The sequence below is a fragment of the Ursus arctos genome, unplaced genomic scaffold (genome assembly GCF_023065955.2).
Source record: "Ursus arctos isolate Adak ecotype North America unplaced genomic scaffold, UrsArc2.0 scaffold_10, whole genome shotgun sequence".
NCBI classification, from domain to species: Eukaryota; Metazoa; Chordata; class Mammalia; order Carnivora; family Ursidae; genus Ursus; species Ursus arctos.
Genome location: NW_026622764.1, coordinates 65,213,955 through 65,235,971, shown reverse-complemented (window position 1 = coordinate 65,235,971; position 22,017 = coordinate 65,213,955). Strand labels below are relative to the sequence as shown.

Sequence of the window (22,017 nt, the reverse complement as noted above, 5' to 3'; positions counted from 1 at the left end):
GTTGACTGATGAAATATAAAGAAATTGGTCAGCATAATTCCTGGCACATAGAGCACTCAACACACGGAAACAGCTTCATAATTGTTTAATCATGAAGAATATAATAATCTCTATAAGATACTTTTTGTTCTAATGCTCTCTGACTGTGATTCCTGACCTTTTGGAGATTAATTTTTTTTTTCTTTTCTGACTCTCCTAAATTGTTTATTAGGTAAGACTTTCACAAACATTACTTATATTAGCAGTAATGGTAGACCTGGAGAGTATTATGTCTTCTCCATATCGGAAGACAAGAACAGCCAATAGTGTGGTAGAACTTGTGACCCTTTCCGAGGCCACGGCTCTTGAGCCTGCAGATGCCAGCCCTCAGATCTCCCTGTGCTTGTGGATTGGTTAGGTGATCCACTAGGTGTCAAGATTTCTCCTGATAGCTTTATAGAATGGATCAAGGAGGATAACCTCAAAGAATTTGTATGTGGAATTTTTGCCAACCCAGTAAGTATTCAAGACTCTCAGAGCCCCACAGTGGTATTCAGCTCTTTCCTCTGCAATAGACTGAAGGCTTCGGGCAAACTTTAGCTGGTAACACCATGATGGACAGGCTAGTTGTAGGTAATACCCTTAGGAACTGGGTGTTTGTGGCCACCACGTCGCATATGAATCTAATATATGACATAACCTTGGTTGCCCTTGTACCCCAGTCTGTGTACTTTCTCAGGCAATTGGGTGGGTTGAGTGGGGTGGGGAGGCCTGTGGGGCTCAGAGAGCTAGCAGTACTGCCAGTGGTGCACCCTGAAAACAAAGCACATTACATAGGACTGCTTTTTCCTCCATAGCTCCTGGATGTACTTGTAAGCACCCAACTTGGCTTACCTTGGAGCTGATGGCTGACGCCAGATGGAAAGAAAATAGCCCTGCTCCCCAAATCCTTTTTTGGGCTCCTCCAAGATTAAATCTTATAGCATAAATCACACATAAACACACACACAAACACACCAAATTTTTTTTATAAGATTTTATTTATTTGTCAGAAAGAGAGAGAGAGCACAAGCAGGGGGAGCAGCAGACAGAGGGAGAGGCAGACTCCCTGCTGAGCAAGGAGCCCAGTTCGGGACTCAATCCCAGCACTCTGGGATCATGACCTGAGCAGAAGGCAGATGCTGGACTGACTGAGCCAGCCAAGCATCCCCACACAACACTGAATTAAATAAAGCCGCATACCTTATATAAGAAAGCAAATGAGTAGTAATAATATTGTCAAAAGGACTTCAGAGAATCAGAGAAGGGAAAATTGATTGAGGTAGGAGTCTCCTTTGTGAAGGATGTAGAACTTAAGCTGGGGAAAATTTGGATGGTGCTTAAATGGTTAATAGAATTTCCCTAAGAACCTCATTTACAATAGAAATTAGTTTAGGCTTTTGGGTGAATATGACTCATTTAAATGTTCAAAACCATGAATCACTCAGAGTAGCATTATGGGTAATTTTAATGAAACATCTTTAAGGTCTCTATTCCTTTGTTAACTGCTTCTATTGAATTTAAACAAAAGTCCCATTTCATTCCAAATTTAAATCCAAAAGAGATTTGATCTTTTCTTCCTGCCATTTTGCAACCAATGTAATTTATAACAAGTGCCTGGAATTAAGATGTGAGTCAGATCAGAAAACTGCATTTGAAACCGAATGGAATACCAAAGCAGAATGGGGATAAAGGAGAGATTTTAGAGTGACATATCCAGTTAAAACCACTTGAACTGGCCCTCATCAATTCCTGACACCTCCTACCTTTCAGTGACTTACAGGACCACTGATGTTCCACTATTGGGAATGCTGGGAAATTAGAAAAAGTAACTTAAAAAAATGAAAAATTATAAGTAGCTCACACAAAAAGATCTGTATGTAAATGTTAACATCACATTTATTCATAAAACCCCAAACTGGAAACCAACCAAATGTCTATCCACTGGAAAATGATATACAAATTGTGGTACACCCATACAACACAATACCACACGGTAATAAAAAGGAGCAAAGTTGATGCATGCAGGAGCAAGATTGAGGCCCTACAGTGTAGTGTTACATCAAAGAAGCCAGCACAGAAGTCCACTGCCTACTGTGTGATTCTATTTCTATACTGTATTCTAGAAAAAGGAAAACTGTAAGGGCAGAAATGAGTTCAGTTGTTACCAGGGACCAGGAATGGAAGGAAAAAAAAAAAAAAAAAAGGAAGGAAGGAAGGAAGGATGGGAAAGAAGATGGTAGAAGGAACCAAAGAGGCATATGTTTAATTTTTTTCTAATATTTTATCACAGTACAATACATATAAAATTTACTATCTTAATCATTTTTAAGTGTGTACTTCAGTGGTATTAAGTACTTCCATATTGTTGTGTAATAATCACCACCATCAAACTCTAGAACTCTTTTCATCTTGCAAAACTGAAACTGTTTATCCATTAAATAACAATTCCCCATTCCCTCCTTTTCAAGCCCTTTGGTACCGCCACCATTCTACTTTCCATCTCTATCATTCTGGCTACTCTATGTACTTCATATAAGTGACATCATACAGTACTTGTCTTTTTGTGACTGGCTTATACCACTTACCATAATATCTTCAATGTTTGTTTATCCATGTTATAGCATATGTCAACATTTATTTTTAAAGACTGAATAATATTCCATTGCTTATCCATTCATTTGTTCATTGACAGACATCTGGGTTACCTCTATGATTTAAATAGTGTGAATGAGGGGTGCCTGGGTGGCTCAGATGGTTAAGCATCTGCCTTCTGCTCTGGTCATGATCCCAGGATCCTGGGATTAAGGCTGCATGAGGCTCCCTCCTCAGTGTAGAGCCTGCTTCTCCCTCTGCCATTCCCTCTGCTTGTGCTTTCGGGCCCTGTCTATCTCTTTGTCAAATAAATGAACGAAATCTTAAAAATAAATAAAAAATAATAATAAATAAATAAATGCTCTGCTTGTGCTCTCTGGCTCTATCTGTCAAATAAAAATATCTTAAAAATAATAATCAATCAATCATTTGATCAATCATGTGAATGACGCTTGTTTTGTAAGCTAACATATAACCTATCCTGGAGAAAGTTTCATATGCTCTTGAGAAGAATGTGTATTCTGCTGCTATCACATAGAATGTTGCATACATTTTGTTAGGACAATTTTTTTTTTAAAAGATTTTATTTATTTATAGCCAGCAAGAGAGGGGACACAAGCAGGGGGAGTGGGAGAGGAAAAAGCAGGCTCATAGCGGAGGAGCCTGATGTGGGGCTCGATCCCATAACGCCGGGATCATGCCCTGAGCCGAAGGCAGACGCCCAACTGCTGTGCCACCCAGGCACCCCAGGACAATTTGATCTAAAGTATAGTTCAATTCCAATGTTACCTTCTTGATTTTCTGTCTGTATGATCTATCCATTGTTGAAAGTGGGGTACTGAAGTACTACTATTATGATAGTAGTTGTCTTTTCTCCCTTCAAATCTGTTTGCTTAGTATATTTAGGACCTCTAATGTTGGGTGCATATGTATTTATGATTATTATACCCTCTTGATGAATTGATCCTTTTATCCTTTTATTATTATATATGTGGTATATATAATATATATATTATATACACACACACCCACATACATATATATCTTCTTTCTCTTGTTACAACTTTTGTATTAAAGTCTTTTTTGTCTACTATAGATATAGTTACTCCTATTCTCTTGCACGGAATATCTTTTTGCATCCCTTCACATTGAGCATATGTGTGTCCTTAAAGTGGAAGTGAGTCTCTTGTAGGCTGCGTACAGTTGAGACTTATTATTTTATTCATTTAACCACTTCATGGCTTTTGATTGAAGAATAAATCCACTTATATTTAGAATAATTATTAATAGTTAATAACTTACTAATGCAATCTTATTATTTTCTGTTTTTTTGTACTTCCCCTTTTCCTTCCTTCCTCTCTTACTGTCCTCCTTTGTGAGTTGATGACTTCTCACAGTGATATGTTTTGATTTCCTTCTTTTTATCTTTTATGCATCTACTGTAGATTTTTGCATTGGGCTTACCATGGGCTTACATAAAACATCTTAAAGACACAAGTCTATTTTATCCTGATAGTAACTTCAATCTCATATAAAAACTTTACTCTTTTACTCCCCTCTTTTCATATATATTTTTTTAAGATTTTATTTATTTATTCGACAGGATAGAGACAGCCAGTGAGAGAGGGAACACAAGCAGGGGGAGTAGGAGAGGAAGAAGCAGGCTCATAGTGGAGGAGCCTGATGTGGGGCTCAATCCCACAACGCCAGGATCATGCCCTGAGCCGAAGGCAGACGCCCAACCGCTGTGCCACCCAGGCGCCCCCCCTCTTTTCATATTTTTGATGTCACAACTTACTTCTTGTATATTGTGTATTCATTAACGAAGGATTGTAACTATAGTTATTTTTAATACTCTTGTCCTTTAGCATATTACTAGAATTAAGTAGTTAATACATTACCATAGTACAGAATTAGAGTGTACTGAATTTGACTATATACTTACCTTTATCAGTGCCCTGTTTATTTTTATGTTTTCATGTTATGAATTAGGATCTTCAAGCATTTCACCTTGAAGAACTCCTTTCAGTATTTCTTGTAAGGCAGGTTTAGTGGTACTGTAGTCCCTCGGCTTCTGTTTGTTCGGAAAAGTCTTTATCACTCCTTTGTTTCTGAAGGACAACTTTCCTGGGTAAAGTATTCTTGATTGGCGGGGATTTTTTCAGCACTTTGAATATATCATTCCACTCTCTCCTAGACAATAAAGTTTCTACTGAGAATTGAAGTGCTTCTTTATAAAAATGGATAGAAATGTGCAGTCAAGCCCAGATTGTCTACAACAACATCTATGTGAATAAACATCATCACATTGGCTTTTCTTTCTTCCCTGCCTCACTCAACTTTCCTTCCCCCCAAATCCTGCATCTTGGCATCACTTCCCAGATAAATATCGTACCTAGGTCATTATCTCTTGCTCTGCTTTTTTTTTTTTTTAAGATATTATTTATTCGTTTGAGAAAGCGAGAGAGAGACAGAGAGAGCACAAACCAGGGGAGAGGAAGAGGGAGAAAACAGAGTCCCTGCTGAGCAGGGAGCCCAGCAAGGGGCTCAATCCCAGGACCTGGAATCACGTCCTGAGCCAAAGGCAGATACTTAACCAGCTGAGCCACCCAGGCACCCCTCTTGCTCTGCTTTTGGAAAACCCAACTAAGGCTAGAGTATTTGCCTACTTATTTACTTAATGTATGTATGTATGTATGTATGTATGTATGTATGTATATATGTATGTATTTTTGCAATGGTAAATTTTCTTTTTTCTTTTTCTTTTGAAATAATTCCAAACTTACCGAAAATTGATACAAAAGAATAGTGTAAAATAATTCCCATAATCTCTTTGTCCAGAAACTCAATCAAGTTTTGCCTTTAAATTCCTTGGAAGTCACTTCAGCTGGGGGGGGGGGCTTTCAACAAAGATGGAGGTACAACAACAATGGCTGCCTGCCTTCAACTGCACCCCTTTGATCAGAAGCAGCAGTCAATGATCAGAGCACAGATCTCCAATATTTGGAGGACAAGGTCCTTTTTGCCCCCTCTGGCTTTCATAAGCTGTGCGCAAGCTGCTCCAGGGACACATGGGGCTGGGGAGTGATGGATAGATAGCTGCAAATGTGCTGAGAGCTGAAGTTAACCACAACTTACCTTCCAAGTCTTAATTTACTGGCCAAGATTTCCCCTGGTTGTTGCAAGCTCTCAATAGACTCCAGGATTCCAAAATACTTACATCAGACAGATTCTGCCAGTGCAGTTGTTGTCTGGGTGAGAAGACAGATTTCTGATGTTTCCTACTCCATCATTCTCTCAGAATCCAGGAGTAATTATTTTTGTCTTTACAAATGGATTCATTGATTCTTTGTCAGATGCTGGGGCTGCAAGGAAGAAGGTCTATCGTATAAACAGATGATTATCAAATGATGTGTAAATATCCTGATAGTTCTGTGCATGAAGTACTCGAAGTACGCTGGAGAGACCCTGACCCAGCCATTCTTGCCTGCGGCACACAGGCAACACTAACTGATCCAAGCTCTCTTTCACACAGATGGCTTTTGGAATCATTCCCAGTATAATGCTGGATTTGTCCATTACCAAATACACCAAAGTTTTCATTCTAACTTTGAAGTTTTTATATTAAACATTCTAAAAGTTTTGGGTCCTTTGAAAGCACAAATCAGAAATTATCGTATGATTGATGTTATTCTTTGTTCTTTTTGCCCATGTAGTCTTCCCCAAACTTAGATTTCTTTCATTTTTGTGCTCCTCTGGAGCTAGCTCTGAGGTGCCTACAATTTTTAATGATAACTAGAAGATTCCTTAATTCTTGCTCTAACACGAGACTCTGCTCACTCCAATTGCTTACTTGCTGGATGGTAATAACTTGCTTTTGAATAACTTTTACTGAAAGAATGGTCCTTTCCCCATGTAGTTAGAATGTGTTGTAGTTAGTTCAAATTATTGCTTTTTAAATCTATTCTCTATATCCAGAGACAAATATTCTATGTTAGCTTAATGTCATCCTGTGTTCCTTTAGCAATTATTTATATAGTACAACTTGCTAATTTCACTGTGCTTTCGTTCAACTAAGATAGGAAAGATTACACCATCATTTCACATTGTCCCTTTGATTTGTCCCACTGGCCTTTAGGAAATATTTCTGGGGAAAAAACAATGAAGCAAAATTGTTTCTCTTTTCGAAAGAAAAATCCTGTTTAAGGAAATGAAATACTTCTTTGTGAAAATGGATAGAAATATGCAGCTGTCTCACAGATGGTAACCTCTCCTGAGATTTGAAGGCACCCCTTCTCGAGACAAATGGGGCATATAAACAGGAGGTGTGGAAGCCACTGCTGCTATTATGAAAAGTGAGAGCAAAGGTTTGACATTTGAGGTTTTCCTACATCTTACACTAATTTCAGTGACTAGGGACCAGCTCCTGGGAACTCAGTCTCTAGCCTAAGGAGAGGCCTGGGTGGTAGTTGGGGACTACTGGCCATTATAGCTATTTCAGGAGGGAGGAACGTTTGGGGAAGTCCTGCTAAATGCCAGGAGCTTTACAAACTTTATTTCTCTCTGGTCTTCTAATGATCTTACCAAAAAAAAAAAATGCATTTTACTCCAGATGGGGAAACTGAGGCTCAGAAAGATTGAACAATTGTTCCCTGTCAGGTGCTGGGGCTATGTGCTGGATACCCAAATGATTACTCCTAACAAACTTGGATTGGCATGGCACACACACCTCTCCCCGCCTTGGTTCCTAGTTAATTCTCATAGCCTAACTGTAAAATCAAGTACCTGGACCCCTTTCCCCACTTCCTACAGTCCATCCATCCCAGATGAGGCTGGGCCTTAGTGGCATCTAATGTCTTTTAAAAAATTGTTGGGGTAGGGATGGGGTGTCCCTTAATTCTCTTAAACTAGCTTGGAAAAGAAGAAGGTCAGATGTCAGGGTCCTCCTTTCCAGTCTCTCCCAGTATCTCCCATGACTTATCGCAAGAGCGACTGCTGTCTTCCCCATCCAGAAAAGAGAAGCAAGTTCCGATTTTCTGTATGGAAAACCTAGGGCATTGGGGATGTGCTGGGAGTCTGAGACAAGAGGACTAAGATATCCTAAATAAGGAGGTAGCAGGACAGGACTCTGGCTGCCTTCAATTCAAAGTCATTGTGTCCCACATCTCTCCCCAGGCTTCCTAAGGTCCCAAACACAGGAGCAAATGTGGCATGAATCATCTGTATGATTAATAAATATTTCCATTATCCAGGATAGGGCAAAGAAGGACTTTATATAAATGAACGCCAAGCGGAAGTGCTGACACATCTAAGAAATGGCACCTTAGTGACTTTCCAATGACTGACCAAGGTCTCCCTAAGTCTCACTTCTAAAAAGCGTGTTATCAGTCAGTAAACAAAAAACAACATAAGAGAGATGACAAGCAGCTGGCTAGTACCATCTAGTGGTAACAGAGAAACAATAACTTTTTTTTTTTTAATGACCTTTTCAAAAAGGGGGAGAGACTGAAACGTCCCCTTACTTTCTGTGCACAGTGATGGTTTCTTATTAGGTGCTGAGCTTGCACCTTTTCTCGGGGGGGGGGGGGGGGAGATGAAGAACAACACTTGTCAGAGAGAACAGAGGAGATTAAGATGCACTTCAAGATAAACTCATTTCAATGCTTTGGAATAGAGGCACAGAAATTTACACAAATAGCTCATTTTCTGTTTGCTATCTCTTGTAGCCGGGGGATCTCTGTGCAGGCGCTGGGGGTTTCCTGAAAACCAGCTGCTTTGCTTACAAGCCTTGTCATCCCAAACCCCAGTATCGGATTAAATTCTGGCCATGGCGATTGGTTTTAGGGCCTTCGTTGTTTGTAGCCCTTGCTTCTTTGTCTCGCAGGCAGAATTTCAGAGCAGTGAATACTCGCAACACACTTCTTAGGTTTTCAGCTGCTGCAGCTGCATTCCACTCAGCAAAAAAATCAGTTACGACAGTTTATTCAATACCTACTGTGTGCCAGGTACCACAGTAAGCATGTTAGCTGAATTGGCGAATTTAATGATTGAAACTAGGTTGAGGAAGGTATTCTTGATCTCATTTACATACAAGGAATAAAGCTCAAAAAAATCACATGACTTGTCGAAGGTGGCAGAGTTCAGAGAGACAGGTGGCACTTGCATGCCACCCAGGCAAATACCCCCAGGCCACTGCAGAGGATATACGCACAGCTTAACACATGGTCCCTATCGATAGGAGGTTTGTCATATTTTTAGGAAGGCAAGACATGAACAAAAATGGAAATATACCATGAAGGCCTCTGCAAAGTGGGTATGTTTCTGGAGATTGCTGAATTATGGACAAGATTAGACTGGCTGAGACATTGATTCCCTGTACCCTATGAAAATGTTCTTATCTGTTAGCCAAGGGGCTCAGAAACATTCTTATCATCCCCTCTCTATTCAGTGGCCCTCATTTAAATGCATCCTGATTTGCTGATAGCCAATGAGTTGGCACCAGTGTAGAATAAGGAAATGCAGCATTTGGGAAGATTAATCTGGTGCCATGGGCAAGATGGATTTAGGTAAAGATTCTGGGGTCAGGGAGATCATAAAGGAGGGGGTTGTGATCATTAGAGTCTCAGGAGCTGGGTTTGGACTGAAGCGATAGCTGTGGGGATGGAGAGGAAGATATTGTCAAAGAACCGTAGAGAGTAATTGGGACTGCATTGTTTATGAGGGATGAAGAAGAACAATGATCGGTGACAGGAGGAAAAGGCTGTGTGTCTGTGTGTGTCAGAGGGGAAGTCTATGCGAAGAATGTGGCACATAGTCCCGAAGTTAGCTCTAGGAATGGGAAAGCAGCTTATCCTCTCTAACCCACTCTAGGGGTTGGTCAAATCAAGCTCCCTAAACAAGAGGTATTTAAATAAAATAAAAACAAAAAGTGACTTCTTTCTTCCAAGTCCATTATTAGCTCATTTTCTCATAGTGATGTTTTTAGATAATTGGTTTTAAAATATATGTTGAATATTTTTTCTCCTGAATGTATGAATACCCTATGCTTATCCACTTAAGAATTTATTTTTCTCCTTTTTCGTGTGTCATTTTGATATCCTGACCTTAAAATGCCTTTTAGCACTTTGTAAAAGCGTTATATGCATCTAATACATCCATACGAAATATAGTCCTAAAGACGTGGGGGGAAAGTTCTATGTTTGTCTTTAAGGCAAAGGGTCTATACATTTGCTTTCATTTTAATGTGGTACACAGAGAAAAAAATTGGCTCACACAACCTATTTGCCCTACTGTTTCCCTCTGATTCCCAGATGGGATGGACTTAATTCAGGATATTCCTCCTGCGGACAGAAGGGGTTAATGGTCAGCTGATGGAAGGGAAGAGTTATAGCTGAAGAGCATGGAGATATGCTCACTGTAAGGGTTCTACGTGTGAGCTGGGTTGAATCTTTGTATAGTTCACATACACACACACAGACATGTACATGCAAACACAAGATACACACACATGCAAACATACACATACAGAAACACACAAGGGTACACATATACCCACATGCATACATGTATAGACACACAGCAGTGCTTGCTCAGGGGTATTAAAGCAGCAGAAGGAAACACTGAATTCTCCCTGGATACACATGGTCAGAAAAACAAGTAGGTAATCATTATTAGCTCAACTTTTAAAATCTTGCTGTGGCACACAAAATTTCATAATAAAAAGGACTGGAACTATTTTAATGACCAGTTCTTTCTGATCACTACAAAGCAATTAATTTACTCAGACCTGTGTACTCTAAGTCAAAATGTATTAAGTGTAACTTATTTTCTCTCAAGGTGAAATGACGCAAAGATATCCTTTACAACACCCTCTACACAAAGGACAAAATGAATTCATTATTGTGCACATTGAGTTTGAGGTGGTAGTGGGACGTCCCAGGGTTTGAAATGGTTTTCAAGGAGCCGGTTGGAGTGGAGTGTGGATGAAAATCAGAGCTGGAAATATAAACATGGAAGTGAGCAGCATAGAAGAACATTTTTATTAGGCATTGGAAGAACTACTCAGAGGTATTTTAGAAAAACATCACCTCAGGGAATGTCAGATAATATCATTAAGTAAATATCACTCAAAGAATGTCAGCTTTTAATGAAGACCCCTGAATGTACTTTTATTAGATTTTTAAGTGATAGGCTCACGGGGCTCTCAGTTTGTTGATCTCAGTTTGGTTTTTAGTCACATGAAAATAGATTTTCTCTCATTCATGAGCCATTCCCTTAGAGAAAGGCTATGTCGACGTGAACCCAAACTACAAAATCACAGTTCATTTGGGGCTTTGCGGTAGGCTCAGTAAGTGATATCAGTTGCTCTGGAAATAAATTATGACTAGAAATCAAATATGGGCAAGCCAGGAGAGGGGAGAATTGAGGCAGGAGGAAGATAAATTTATTGTTACTCTATGGCTGATTTCTTCATGCTATTAAGGTATAACCTACTTTGAAATTGTTAATACTTAATTAATGACTCCCTTTTAAACTCTTGGGTTCTAAAGGGAGATTTTTGCACTGGCATAAATAGTTACCATTTGACTACATGGTGAGTTTTTCTTTTCCCTTAAACAATGATCACTCAGGGAAGAGGGAGTTTCACATTACAAGGTAGTCCCTCAATTACTTTATTTTAAATAATAAAGATATATTTGGGAAAGACTCATATGCTTGGAAACACCTTAAGGAATGCTAATTTTGAAATTTTTTTGAGAATTGATTTTTAAAAAAGGCAAAATTTTGACAGCTTTAGTTATACCCTTGTTTGTATGACCAAGTAGTTTTAAGTTTTGACTGTAGGGAGGCTTAAAGTTTTAAAGGTCATTTTGAGAGCAATACACTGGATATTTGCAAATAAATACCTACAAGACTAATGAAAAAATATGCATTCCTGAAAAAATATATGATGGGTACTTGTGGCTTGGGATGAGATTTTCATTGATGGCATCTACACAAATTAAAGATAACTGTTTTGGGGCACCTGGGTGGCTCAGATGGTTAAGCATCTGCCTTCAGCTCAGGTCATGATCTCCAGGTCCTGGGATCGAGCCCCAAGTTGGGCTCCCAGCTCAGCAGGGGGCCTGCTTCTCCCTCTCCCTCTGCTTCTCCCCCGATTGTGCTCTCTCTGTCTCTGTCTCTGCACCTGTCTCTCTCTCTCAAATGAATAAAGAAAATCTTTAAAAAAAAATAACTGTCTCAGTCAATTTAGATTGTAAAACAGATGATGGACTCTGGAAAACTGTTAGAATCTGAAAAGTGAGTCAAATGAGGGTGAGAGCAATACGAACAGGTGCATGTGAGACATTTGAATAACGTCGTTTCAAGTATTGCAAGACTGGACAAATGCAATATTGCTAAATATAAATATATGCTTTTAAACATGCATGTAAAGCTAAATGAATAAATCAGATATTAGTAGATATTGGCCTATTTTTATTGATAATGTTTATATTTCAATTGGCCAAAATCCTTTTTTGGGGTGGGGGAACTGAAGAGGAAATGTGGAGAAAAGCTTGCTTTTTTGGTATTTTTTTCCAGGCCAAAAAATGGGATGGCCACATATCTCTGAGTAATCTTTCCAACTGACCAGGTACCTTGTGTGCACTTGGAAGCCTGGCATTGCAGAAGGAGGCAATGCACTGAGAGACTCGTCTTGCACATGGGCTCTAGCCGCTCTCAGCACTGATTCATCATGATTCTGGTTTTAGAAATTTGTCTGTAAGCCTAGGTCTTTCTAGTTGGTATGAACATACAGTATTTCTCATCCCAAGCCAGTGTCTAGGGATAATGAGGTATGTCCGGTTTTATCTTAAAAACTTACATAAGTTTTAAATAACACTGCATAAATAGATTGATTATTTTAAAAAACCGTGTCATGTTTAACCCTAGTTGTTCCTCTGTATCATGGTGTGGGGATCATATACCCTAGTGGTGACCACCCCAAGTTGAGAAGTATGACACAGGCCTGGACTGTGGAGCCAGGAAGATATTGTGACCTTGCTGCCAACAACAGTTTGACCTTGAGTTATCATCTAAATACTCCGAGCTTTGGTTTTCTTATTCATCCACTGGAGACTTTAACACACATCTTGCAGAGCTGTAGTGAGGATTAAATGGAATGCCAGATCTAAGAAGTATAATAAATGTTGGCTCCTTCCACCACATTAAGCTACCGTCAGAGAAAGAGCTGCTTGGAGGGACGTATCCGGGGATTCAGGCTTGTACTCTCTCAGACTTGGGATAGCTTAGATTTTAAGTCCACACTGGTTCTTACAGAGATTTAGCACCAAGTTTATCCATCACACACCTGGGTTGGGCCCAGTGTAATTTCTTGGATTGGGTCACCGGAACTTGGGGAAAAGCAACATGAGAGCATGACTTACTTTCTGGAAAGAATGAGGCAGTGACTGCCAGCAGCTTGTCCTCCAAGAATTTTCCCTCCCTCTTCCCAATTCTGTCTCCAGGTCTCCTCAGTCCTTTGTTGATCCTTTCCCCCACTGAAACGCTTCTTGAAGACAGCACAGGCTTGTTAATTGTCTAATCCAATTGCTTCTTCCTAATCCTCGTCCTATCTCATCTTTTTGTACGTCTTGATGCTGTAGACTTTTTCTGCTTTGAAAAGTTTCCCCCTTGATTTCTGCCGAATTTCTCTGATACGTTGTCTTCTGCCTCTCTCCTAGCCTTTCGATGGCTTCCTCCACTCAGCTTTTAAATACTTCTGTCTTGTCCTCAACCTTTGTGTTCTTACTCTCTACGCTCCCCCTCGTGTATTTGTGAGGGGTCGTCCATATCTATAAATTTGACTATGATTCTTTAGTTTCTTTTCTCCAATCCATGCTCTATACAGTATAGTGATTTTATTTGAAAAAGTTAAAGTTTACTGGTGTTGATGGTATAACAAGTGTATCAGAGAACGATTGGGGCTATGGCTGGAGAAGTAGGCAGGGATGAAATCATGAGGATCCTTGTACCCTTGTTAATAGATCAATCTCAACAGGAGAGTTAGGCTGGGTTGAAAAACAATCCTGCAACCTCATTGGCTTAATATAACAAGAACTTGTTCATACCAAGCATCTTCCACAGGTGAGCTGTGAACTCCGCTTCACATCATCCTCACTCTGGGACCCAGGCTGCTGAAGTGGTCTTCATCTGGAGCACTGTTGTCAAAGCAGACAGAAAAAAAGAGGACAGAATTGCATATTGGCTCTCAAAACTTCTGGCTAGAAATCACTTGTAACACTTCTGACAAAATTTCATTGACTAAAGCAGGTCAAATGCCACATTCAATTTCAAGAGGGCAAAACATTGTTCCCCTTCCATATGCCTGAAGGAGAGCTGGAAATATCTGGTGGACAGCCCTGATGACTACCTAATTCTGTCACACAACACACAGTGAGTTTAATTTCCTTCTGACATGCAAAGTATTTACCCCTCCCTAAATGATTATAGCCCAAAAGTTCAGCCAACTAACTGTATCCCACTCCAAGTCTAGGGTCTCTGAGTGAGGCCTTTGGTCACTTTGGTCCTGGCATTATCTCCTCTTATTGCAGTCCCATAAACTAATTAGATAAGTTGTGTCTCTCCCACATACCCAATATATAACAGTATAACAAGGTCGGGATAGCCCCATAACATTAAGATGGAAGGGGAATAAAGATACACGTTCATCCCTGGTATACTGCAACACTGAAATCCCCCTGGGTAAATGTTGCAACAACTCTCAACCTTGGGAATAGAAAATGTTGCATGTGATTAGGGCCGGTATGCTATTCCCTGAGAAGGGCTCATAAATCTATTGTTTTCTGTAGCCCTTGGCTCTTCCCTCTGTGAGACACTTTTTTTCTGTTCCATTATCCTTCTTGAGTAGTGCTAGAAATGCTTTCTTTGGGTGCTGCAGCATTTTCTCAGCCCACTCCCTGCCCATTGATGTTTGAGGGCCTACGGATCATTTTCAGTTCCAAAAAGTCAGTCTATTTTAGTGTAGCCTATATGATTCTTTTGCTGTATGATTCTCTCAAAATCTTAGATTCTCATCTGTTCAATTCCAGGTGGTTCTAGATACCAATGGCCATGCACAAAATCCTCAAGACTTGAATCTTAGTTTTCAAATCAACTACATTTCTTTACTTTCTTACCCTCATGAGCTACTAGTCCAACCTCTCCTTGTGTGAATTAGAGCCACCTGAGACAGTCAGGCACAGGTGGAAAAACTCTACGTTCTTTTCACTGAGCCATCTTAACCAATTGGAAAGACTTACTGGACACTACACCTTAATTTTATGTTTTCCTTGAATTACTTTAATTTATCCAGAGATCTTCAAAATAGATCTGTAGACAAATCCTTAATTTGGTCCCAGTACAAGGTTCATTTTTAATGAGCCATCTTTGCTAAAAGTCCTTCTCATTTTTTTTTCTGTTTGAGGTTAAGAAGCAATACCAACATTCTCCTCATTTCTAGACCTTTCCATTTTTATTTTTAAACATTATGCTTGTGCTGGGGAGGAATTTCCTATGCCTTCAGATCCCTCTATCTGGACTAAGAATCGAATGAGACAGATTAACAGATGAAAATCAAATTTAGTTTCATATGATGGGGAATCCACACACAAGCCTGAAATTCCAAAGACAGGCAAAATGAGGTACATATATCATTCTGAACTAAGAAGTGGGTATGAGTCTGGGACCTCAAAGGGAAGAAATACAATTCGTAGGAAGATGAAAAACAGTAAATGTTGGGTAAACAGATGTTTGCTGGGCCACAGAGGCATAATAGGACATAGAGAGGAATTTTAACAAACAGACTTTGACAAATTCTTCCTTGTTTACCACCTCATTTGTATCATAATGTGGTTATCTATGGTGATCACTCTCTTCCCGAAGCGGGTCCTCTATCTAAATTCTTTTTAGGCAGTTGAGGGGAAGTAAAGAGCTTTTCCTGAATCTGCTGGGTTTGGGTTGCTTTTGACTCAAAATAATATTCATGCCAAAGTGGCCCATTTTGGAGCAATCTGCCCTTAGCCCCTTGCAAATCAGTCATTACGTTTGTCAGCTCATTTCTTTCTCAGAGTACCATGGCAAGCGTAGTCAATTGCAGCCAATACACACTACTGACTCTGTCTCAATCCCTTCCCATATTACTACAACTTCATTATGTTCATGATCTGCCTAAAAAGTTAGTTTGGCTAGAGTGTTCTAACTGCTTTCAACATGGAGTACCATCTTTGTAACCTCTAGGATCAGTTTACTCACCACTACCATCCAAAGTCTCCACTAATGTCACATCTTTTAGTTCTCTTTGTTACAGAATCACCCACTTCCGGTAACAATATGTGTATCTGTCAAAATAGGCAAGGTTACACTGAGGTAAACACCAAACACATTATGGCTTAAAGCAACAAAAGGCTGCTGGATCCCCCAAAGTTCAAAACAGACCTGGACAAGACTCCAGGACAGCCGTTCTCTAGGCAATGGCTCTGTGATCCAAATGGCTTCAATATTCTTACTTAGGCTTTTGCAGTCAATGAGGCAAGGGAAGAGTGGAAAAGAGAGCTGAGTATTAGAAATAAATACTTCCAGACAGGAGTAACATGTTATTTTTACTCAGCATGTTATTTAATTGGCTAAATCAAGTCAGATAGTTATACTTAATTTTAAAGAGATGGAGAGGTGTAATCTTCCCATGTGCCCAGAAGTGGAGCACTGTATATTGGCGAACAGTGGTAATGTCTACCACAATCTGCTTTGTATTACATTTATGTGTGTGTGTGTGTGTGTGTGTGTGTGTAATGTATGTGCATGTGTGTAAGTGTATTTCTCCATAGTGTGAAAGAATGCTTTAATGGCAGAAGTTATCCATATCTGTATCCCCAGCTTTAAAACTTGTGACCGGCATGTGTAAAATTTCAATAGCTATATTTCATACTGAAGTGTTAACTTTCCCCAAAGGTATTATATTATTACTTTAAATTCTTTTCCTTTTTTTTGGAATCTCCTAACTTTCCTTAACCCCCAGCAGATTAACTACTACTCTTTTTGAATTTAGTTCAGGCATCATCTCCTCTGGACATAATAATAAATATAATAACTCATATCCACTGAGCACTTATTATGTACTAAGCAGTTACAATGAATTATTTAAGGAAGTCTATACAATAACTCCACAACATAGGGTCTTATTATAAGCACTTTACAAATGTGAAAAGTAAAGTCCTCATTTAAGCAACTGGCCCAAGGTCATAAAGTTTGTATGCAATGGGGCTGGGACTCAAATTCAGGTCAGTCAGGATCCAAAGCCTGTGGTCTTCACCACAATGTGAGCTCCTCATGATGTGATCTAGGTGTCCGTGTATGACTCTTGTTCACGTTCGCTATAGTGCACTGTGCTTGGCTATTTTCTGCCCATTTCTCCCTCCATCTGTAATCTTCATTGCAGGCAGTATATACTCAATGCTAGCATGGAGCATGGTATTTGTAGGCATTCAACAAATTTTTGTTTAATGAATGGGTTAAAGAATGAATAAGTTACTAAGTTAAATTATGATTCTGTGACAAATTTTTACAGTAGTGACTATATTAGTTTTCTGTTGCTGTAAAAAGAATTATCACAAGCGCATTGACTTAAAATAGCATGTGTTTTATCTCCCTGCTTCTGTGGGTCAGGAGTCTGAGCTTAGCCCAGCCTGGTCTTTTGCTCAGAGTCTCACAAGGCTGCAAACAGGAAGTCAGCCAAACTGCGTTCCTTTCTTGAACTTGGGGTCCTCTTCTGAGCTCTGTAGTTGTTGGCAAAATTCAATTCTTTGTGGTTGTAGAACTGAGCACCTAATTTCTTGCTGTCTGTCGACAGAGGGATGCTCTTAGGTTCTGGAGTCCTCTACACTTCTTGCCACATGGCCCTTTTGTAAGACCTCTTACAACATGGCAGCTGATTTCTTCAGAGGCAGCAAGAGAAGTTCTGGCTCTGGTCTACTGAGAAAGAGTCCTACATAAAGGTAAAAAAGTTATGGAGTGACCATGACAAAACCTCTGCCATTTTCTATTGGCTAGAAGCAAGTTACAGATTTTCCCACATCCAAGGGGAGAGGATTTTACAAGAATATGATTCATTGGGGGTATCTTAGAATTCTAACTATCATAGTCCCTTTTTCTCTTTTAAGTCTATTAATTTTCCTTTGCAGATACACATGACAGAAAAATCTTCCCATTCTGTTTCTCAAACCAGTTCTCCCTGGCTCAAAAAAAAATTTTTTTTTTTAGGTCTTAGGAGTGATTTGAACACTTTCCAGATTGCGTTGGTACAATAAAACTATCCATGTCCCCTTAACAATGGGACATAACTGCTGTTAATATTGTGATGTAAATTCATAACGCCACCATATATATGATATATAGAAAATCATAACTGTGCAATTTTAAATAAAAATTGATTCAGCTGCAATCCTGTTTAACAATTTACTTCTTTATTTAACAATATATCATGAACATTCCAATGCCATTAAGTATTCTTTTATAGTATAATTTGTAATTGCTGGACGGCGTTTTATCACAGAGATACCTCATGATTTATTTAACTGGTTTATTGTTGTAGGACATTTAGATTATTTCCAACATTTTGCTTTTATGAAAGTTCTCTACTAAACTTTACCATAGTTACCCTCACCTGTAATTATAATTACTTTTGGTGGGGTAAATTCCTAGAAGTAAATTTTTGTGCATCAAAGAATACATACATTTTAAAATTTTTATTTGAATTACCAAATTTCACTATAGAAATTGACAGTTTAACCAGCAGTGTGTAAGGGGGTCCAACGTGGAGACATGGAGGTGTGTGTATGTGTCTGTATTTTTTCTATTACTTTTCTAGCATAGTGCTCTTTTTTAAATTACATGACTAATACATATTGTTTTAAACAGGTAGGAAAGTTCAGAAATCTCTAATATGGAATTAATTTACTTTTTCCTTTTCTAATTCCATCCGTTGGAGATACCCAATATTAACAGTTTGCTATGAATCCCTCTATCCGTCCTCAATGAATATATGTCTGGGTCTTTTCTGATTGAATAGTTGAAAAATTGTATCTTACTGCTTTAGTTTGATCCTTCAGACTTACTAGTGAGGCTAAAACATTTCTTTATTGGTCTTGGTGATTTGCATTTTTCTTCTCTTGGTTGCTGGTTCCTTTCTTTTTGTTGGTCATTAACCATTATGCTGTTGAACATTCATCACTTTTAGATAACCCAGTTTCAGTATTGTCTGTAACCATTACATTTGAGTTTACTTCCCTTGGCTGCACAAAATAACTTTTTTGCATATTTGCTTCACAACACAAATAACCTAAGTCTGAGGAATAAAAGCTATTTTAATACAGATCAAGGGCCCTTTCAAAAATAACTTTTGATTACAGAATATCTGAGTTCCCAACTGAGGCTTACTTATTAAAAAAAAAAAAAAAACCCATATCACTTAATTCCAATACAGTGCAAGTATTTAAGATGTACCCAATATTATTGTAATAAGATTTTATCTCTGTTAGAAAAATTCAAAAAACTATATTCAAAAGACAATATCGTTTTTGTATTTTTACATTATTTCTTCTCTTGGATATTCCATGCATCTGTTACATTTTTAGTTATAAATACACAATTTTTGACTGGTATTAAGGCTGAAAGAGTTTATATACTTTCTAAAACTGCCCAGGCACAAAACTAGGAGTAAAATGTATACTGTGAGAGACTGATGTATTTCCTAGTAGTGTAAGGATAAAGCGAAAGTAAAAAGGCATAGTGCTTTTTCAGATGGTGGATTTCCCTTTTGGTTCTTTGATTTCTAAAACTCCAAAGTGTCTATGCAAAGAGCTTCAGATTTAAAGAGATGAAAGGTAACAGGCAGAGCTTAGCAGAGTTAGCTTTCAAAGCAATTTTTGTTGTGCTTTTTCCTTTTTCCTGGAAATGAGTTATAGAATCTAGCTTAAAATTTTATAAATCTGTGTTGAAGACAAGGAAATGAAGGGGTAGTCCGTTCTTGATTAATCACGCTCTCTCCTCCTCTGGCTGCATCACTCTGAGCCAGGGTTTTCTCTCATTTTTTTATTTTTGTGGGCTGGATTCCCTCAGCATATTTTCCTTTTTACAACTTTTACTATTTTTTTAATACTAGTACTACTATTTACTGATAAGAGTTATTGATTTCAAATGTGAAAAAGATAAGAGTGTTTACTGTCAATGACTAGGAGACATTCAAATTCAGTGTGGAGAGAAATGGGATCACAGATCCCAGCGCTAGAAACAACCAAGAAGAAAGCTGGGAGAACAAATTGTATTCAGCTTTGGAAATTAAGAAATCTTATGAGCCCAGTGAATGAGAAGAATACCAAACCCTCTGAATGGGAGGAAACAACCACAATTTCAAATAGATCTATTAAAAGTAGCATGTAGGTATAAATGTACTATGAGATTGTTTTTAGTACTTGTCTGTATGTCTGTAACATTTCATAATGAAAATGAAAACATTTAAAAAATGTGTATAAGGTGGGACGCCTGGGTGGCTCCGTCGGTTAAGTGTCTGCCTTCAGCTCAGGCCGTGATCCAAGTCCCACAGAGGGCTCCTTGCTCAGTGGGAAGCCTGCTTCTCTCTCTGCCTGCCGCTCCCCCTGCTTGTGCCTGCTCTTTCTCCCTCTCTCTCTCTTTCTCACAAATAAATAAGTAAAATCTTTAAAATAAAATAAAACTAAAATTAAAAAAAATAAAATGTATATAAGGAAAAAGGGAAAGAATATTGATGATAAGTTTCCTCAACAGCAACCTTCAACTAATTCTGTGATAGGACACCTTGATCATCTCTTCCATTTATTTATTTATTTATTTATTTATTTATTTATTTATTTAGGGAGCGCGTGCACATGCCTGAGGGAGGGAGGGGCAGAGGGAGAGAGAGAGAATCTCAAGCTGACTCCCTACTGATCAGGGAGCCTGACATGGGGCTCAATCCCAGGACCCTGAGATCATGACCTGAGCTGAAATCAAAAGTCAGATGCTTAACTGCCTGAGCCACCCAAGTGCCCCTTCTTGATACTCTCTTTTTGGTAACAGTTGAGCTGGTGCTCAATGCTATCTTTCTCTCCCTCTTAGCAAGGCCATGCCACCTCCTCTCACAATTATGGCATTCCTTGGAAGTCACACTGGAGAACAATCTCAGTATAACTACAGCTGAGAAAATTAATTAGGACATGTTTAAAGCCTAATGGAAATTAGGCCAACCCTAAAGCAAACCATTACCCCAGAGAAAGGAGGAGGTAATAAGTGTAGTTAAAAAAGTAGACTAAACCCAAACATCGGGATCAAAACCTCTAGTTCCTTGGAATATACCCCCCACCCTCAGCCTATGCATAAGGCAGAAAAGTGATCTCAGTTTAGCCCACATATAGCCACACGGTCTTTTCCAACAGACCCTCCAGTCGTGTACCAGCAATGGAATGATTTATCTTATGTGAAATATTCATTCAAATGTGTAAGATGTTATAATTGGAGAAAATAACAGTCTAGTTTCTTCATGGACTTAGTATTTAAGTGTTTTTAAAATATACTGCTTTGTACTTTTTGTGTCTTATCTAATAAAATCTCAGCGTAGCCAAGGCTTGTGAAAATTTTCTCTTATTTCCTTATAGACATTTCATGGCTTTAACTCTATTATCAGGTGTTCTGAATTTCTATGTATGGTGTGCTATAAGACGTGTGTGTGTGTGTGTGTGTGTGTGTGTGTGTGTGTGTGTTTCCCCCCCCCCCATGGAAATACTTTGGCATCATTATTGAAAATCTGTGACCATAAAACATATGGGTCTACTTCTGGGCTCAATTTTGTTTCATCGGTATATGTGTTTATTCTTATTACATCAGAATACTGGCCAAATGATGCTATTAAGAAAAATGGAAAGGCAAGTCACAGACTGGGAGAAAATATTCACAATGCACACATATAACAAAGGACACATATCTTGAATATATGGAGAACTCTCACGACTCAGTAACAAAAAGTAAACAACCCAACAAAAAGAGACAAAAGATTTTAACAGAAATGACACAAGAGGAGATATATAAATGCCTAATAAGCACAGGAAAAGATGCTCATTATCATTAGTCGTTAGGGAAATGTAAATAAAAAACAGAATAAGATGCTACTACACACCCCCTGGTACGACTAAAGTTGAAAATCTTGATAATAGCAGGTGTTGGTGAGGATATAGGTTGAGCTTTGAATATTAATCAGCATTAATTTTTTCTTGCACACAAACAGTGTTCTGGATCAAAAGACAGGTTTGTTTTATTCTTTATATAATAACAACTGCACCAAGCCTCCTTGTCTCATTG

General features: G+C 38.8%; 1 pseudogene; it reads right to left on the bottom strand.

The window, feature by feature from the left end:
- Positions 1 to 238: 238 nt before the first annotated feature.
- LOC113251007 (60S ribosomal protein L15-like) overlaps positions 239 to 22,017 on the bottom strand; it is a 34,958-nt pseudogene continuing 13,179 nt past the window's right edge.